Raw genomic sequence first — 4,990 nt, 5'->3', positions numbered from 1 at the left:
GCCCTGCCCAGTCCTTCCATCACGAGGATGAAGAGAAAGGGAGAGAGTGGGTCTCCCTGTTTTAGGCCTCTAGAGGGAAAGAAGATAACTGAGGGAGAGCCGTTAACCAAGATAGAAAAGCTGGAAGTAGTTACCAGAGCCATTACCCATCTTATCTAGTTGTGATCAAACCCAAAGGCTGTGAGTATCTTCTTGATATACCCCCAATTGACCTTATCATACGCTTTAGCAATATCCAGTTGCATGATCATCCCTGCCTGCTTTTTGCTTTTAAGAGAGTGAACCACCTCATGAGCTTGAATAATGCTATCCAAAATTTTCCTGCCCTCCACATACCCAGATTGCTCCTCACACACTAGTTTAGGAAGGAGGGGTTTGAGTCTGTTAGCCACTATTTTGGATATAATCTTGTAAACAACATTGCATAAAGCTATGGGTCTATACTTATTTGCTGTTTGAGCCGAGTCCTGTTTGGGAATCAGGGAGATGAAGGAGGTATTGAGGGCTTTCAGGATAGATTTATTTACCCTAGAATCCTCCACCACATTTAAAATATCCAGTTTAACTATATCCCAACAAGCTTTGAAGAAATCCACATTAAAACCATCTAGGCCTGGTGCTTTGCCATTCTGCATATCTTTGAGAACTTCGCTAACCTCCTCTTCAGACACTAGTCTGTTTAGGTTGATATTGTCCTCTCTAGACACCAGCTTAGGGATGTATCTTGTAATTTCATTTATGGAATCTTCCCTGTCTGGATTGTTTTCTCGTGCAGTGTCTTGAAAATGCTGAACAAGCACTTTTTCAATTTCCTTATGCATGTTCCGAGTCTCTCCCTTTTTATCTCTTATTGTCGAGATTCTATTGAATGCCCTATTGGCCATGGTGGATCTATGAAAAAAGCTCGTGTTGTGCTCCCCTTCTTTGAGCCATTGCACTCTAGATTTTTGTCTCCAGAATATTTCCTCTTTTTTGCATAGATTTTCCCACTCCTAGTGCAGTTTGTCAGACTGTTCATTTATGTCATAGTTAAAGCCTTCTTGGATCAGCTTCTGGTTGAGTTCCTACATTTTTCTTTCCACCGATTTCTTATTCACAAAAATGTTTCCGAAATCCTCCCTATTCCAGTCTTTGAGTTTGCTCTTAATATGCTTTAGTCTTTTGTGAAGGAGAAACATTTTAGATCCTTGGATCTGTAAGTCCTCACTCCACCACTCTTTGATTTTACTCAAGACGTCCAGGTGGGCAAGCCACATGTTTTTGAATCTAAAGGGTCTGTTCCTTGGAGAATACAAACCCTTAATCTCCAACTGTATCAGCCAGTGATATGATCCACCAAAGGGAAGAATTCTTGCTGTAATTTCATTATTTATAAGCATAAGCTCTTCTGATACCAAGAACCTGTCTAACTTGGAGGCCACCTGGGCTTCCCCTCCTCTCTTGTTGTTCCAAGTAAATAGGCCATTCTTTGAGTCTGAGTCAACCAATTTCAAGTTCTCCGTGAACGCTTGAAATGTTGAGGAATCTTTGTTTCGCACTCTGGTTCCTCCTTTCTTTTCCGAAAAAGATTTTATCATATTAAAATCCCCCCAAGATCCAGGGTATGCCATTTTGTCTGTTCCTGAGATCAGAGAGGGATTCTAGTAGTCTGAGTTTATCCTCTACTCTTTGAGGACCATAAACATTAGTAACTAGGAAGGTTTCAGCCACCCCTTCTGGTTGAATGACTACTGACAAGTAGTTTCTGGATGCCTCTGCATCTAGAACTCTAACTTTTTGAGGGTTCCATAGAGTGAGAATGCCCCCCACTATGTTATTTTCTTTGACTTCTAAAAACTCAAATCTTTGAAGCCATTTGCTATGGATTGCTTTTATTTTCTGGATGGAACACTTCATTTCCTGAATGAAGATTATATCCGACGTATCCTGTTTCATTCTCATACTTAGCATTCTTTGCTTTCTTTTACTACCTAGGCCTCTTATATTCCAAGATGTAAACTTCATAATTAAAGATTTGTGAAGGAGTAACTGGTCAGGTCTTTCATCTTACTTGAATCAATCATCAGCTTCCCACACTCAATTAAAAGCTCCTTCTGCTTCTTTCTTCCTCGTTTCTTACCTGTACTTTTGGTTGCTAAACCTGGATTAGCTTTCATTGTTTTCACACCTCTGTATTCCTACCCTTTGTTGTTTCTTCCTCTAACTGCCCCCTTTTCCTGGGTTTTCCAAAGTAACGGCTGTTGTATTTTAATTCATTCATCTGGAGGTAAAAAATCTATCCCCACCCTAGTTCCCTGTTGTAGAAATCCTTCCAGATCTAGGTTTTCCTTATCTAGTATTTCCTGTAGTTCATGATCCTCTAGATCTGTTTCACTCTGGACCATTTCCTGGTCCATTTCTAGCTCTGTATCACTCATCCTGGATTCTTCCTCTTCATTGATATTTTGTACTGGAGTGTTGTTTTCCTCTTTCTCCTTCTCCTTAGGGTCTTTCTCCATAGACTGGTTTTTGAATGGCATGTCTTCCATCTCAACTAGCGCTTGGAATTTGTTTTGACTGGCCTTTTGTCCCTCTTTATGTTGTTGCTTTTGTTCTTTTTTGCTTCCTTTTCCTCTCCCTGAAACCTTATGAAAGTTATCAGTGTCCTTCTTTGCTTTTAGTTTACTTTTGTCTTATTCTTTATTAAGAGGGCAGTCTCTGATCAAGTGTCCATGCTCATGGCATTTACGACATCTGAACGGAATGTGCTCATAGTCCACCATTTGCACCCATTACTCATCAAAGACTTCCAAGATGACTTTGTCCGGAAGAGCTCCTGAAAGGTCCGTCTCCACACAAATCCTTTCATAGGAAGTATATTTTCCCCTTCTGGTGGCTTCCGAGGCTTTGATAAAACAACCTAGTTTGTTTCCTATAGCCACTAGTGATTCATTTTGCCAATAATCCAGGGGAAGTGAAAAATGCCTTCCCCAAATAGGAACTGAGGTGAAGGTCTCCCTCTCTGGAACAAAGTTCATCACCCAAGGCTGCATATAGAGGCATGCTGCAACAAAAAGGTAGGGCCCTCCTTCAAATATTCTATCCTTGTCTTCAATGTTCGTAAACACCGCTGTGAAGAAACCCTTAGACCTAAGGTGAAGATCGATGCTGCCCTTAGGTTTCCATTGGTATTTGATCCATGTTTGCAAAGCTTTCTCAGTGGGCCATACCCCCATGAATTTGCATATGATGGCGTACGTTTCCATGTGTTCCCTGTGCTCCTGCAGTGCCGGATTATTTAAAACTACTCGTGGAGTGATGTTCGCTCTGGGTCTACATAGTCCCTTTTGATTGACTTCATCTTTTTTGCCTCCCTGATTTTTGTCTTCTTCCTCTTTGTCCTTAGTGTTTCCCTTTTCCTTTGACTCTGCCTTATCTGTCTCCTTCTCCTTACTTTTGTTTTCTTCTTCCCCTGTACCTCCGACATTACTCTGATGGGTTTTGTCACTGCCAGCAACAACTTCTTTGTAGGAGGGAGTGGATCTCCCTCCTCTTCAAGCCGCCATTAGGGTCACAGACTGCGTGTTTCTACGCTCTACTCGCTCTTCCATCTCTTCCGTCTTCCCGCTCCCCGACCAACCAGAATTCTTCTCTACTCTTTCACTTTCATTCAACTATGTCATTATCAATTTCAGACTATAATATTAATTTATAATGTACTTTAAATGTAGGGTAGATCAAGAAGTTATATTCTTTAGACGATTTCCAAAATATGATACTAATTTAATGTAAACAAGAAGCTTGCAACAAAAAAGAGCATGTAAAATCATCAAGAAAATACACCCAAACAAAAAGACATATTTCTCACATACTGCATGACTGTATTCAAAGATATAACAATATTAATTAATGTATTGATGGAAGATGAACACAACATGAATAAAATAAATGGTGAACACTTATATTTATCAAATAGCCACACTCACTCCCTGTAATTGTTAGAGATTCCAGTCAACCATAAATAATGTTTCTCCAAATCTCTCAGTGGTGGATTGCCTTTGAGCTAAGGATATGAATACACAAGGATGTGTTCTAATGCTTACTCTGATATCTCAAGCATAGTCAATTTCTTGTTTTTTTTTTTATGGTATACTAAATCATGCACATGACAATCTCATTTTATTAGTTTTATTTTCCTTTTAGCCTACACAACCTAAAGAAAGGCATCATTGTCTATGCAATGTAGCCCCACAAGCTATTCCATTTCTTCCCAGAGATCTAGCATTAGAGGAAATTTTAGCCTAAAAGTGCCCATGAAATTTTCATGTAATTTCCATGTCATAATATGTAAACCAAACAAAATCCTTTAAATTTAAAAACAGGTACATGTAAATATTTTGGAGGGAAAAGAAGAAAAACTAGTTTTTTTTTTTAATTCTATTTTTGGTTGATCTCCTTATATATTTACTCAAATTTCAAGTGTATACACTCGTTAGATACAAAATTAAATTCCATGTCCAATCAATACCCATTATGCATAATTTTGAGAAGACCTGGATTGATGAAAAATGAAGATACATTAAAAAAGCAAGTTGAACACGTTTTTTTAATGTATCTTCAATTTTTATCAATGTAAGTCTTCTCAAAAGTATGCACAATGGGTAGTCGTTGGATGTGGAATTTAATTCTGCATTCAATGAGTGTCTACACTTGAAATTTGAGCAAACCTATAAGAAGATAAGCCAAAAAGAAATAAAAAAATAGTTTTCTTCTTTTGCCTCTTATTTTATTATTTTAACTATTATTTTAATATTTTCCCTTAGGAGATCATTTTTAGTTTGAAACTTCCTCTAATGTGTAGTTTGGTAAGGAAATCTCAATGTTGGAAGTTTTATACATTCTCAATGGTGGATATTTTTTCTTCAAATGCTGATGTTTCCCTATATTTAGGCATCTTCACATTGCTAGAAAATAACTAGTTTTGTCACAGAGCCAACTACCAATAACTTTT

The sequence above is a fragment of the Pinus tabuliformis genome, chromosome 8 (genome assembly GCF_031772625.1).
Source record: "Pinus tabuliformis cultivar Carrire ecotype Pingquan chromosome 8, CPIR1, whole genome shotgun sequence".
NCBI classification, from domain to species: domain Eukaryota; kingdom Viridiplantae; phylum Streptophyta; class Pinopsida; order Pinales; family Pinaceae; genus Pinus; species Pinus tabuliformis.
Note: the sequence above shows the minus strand (reverse complement) of the source record.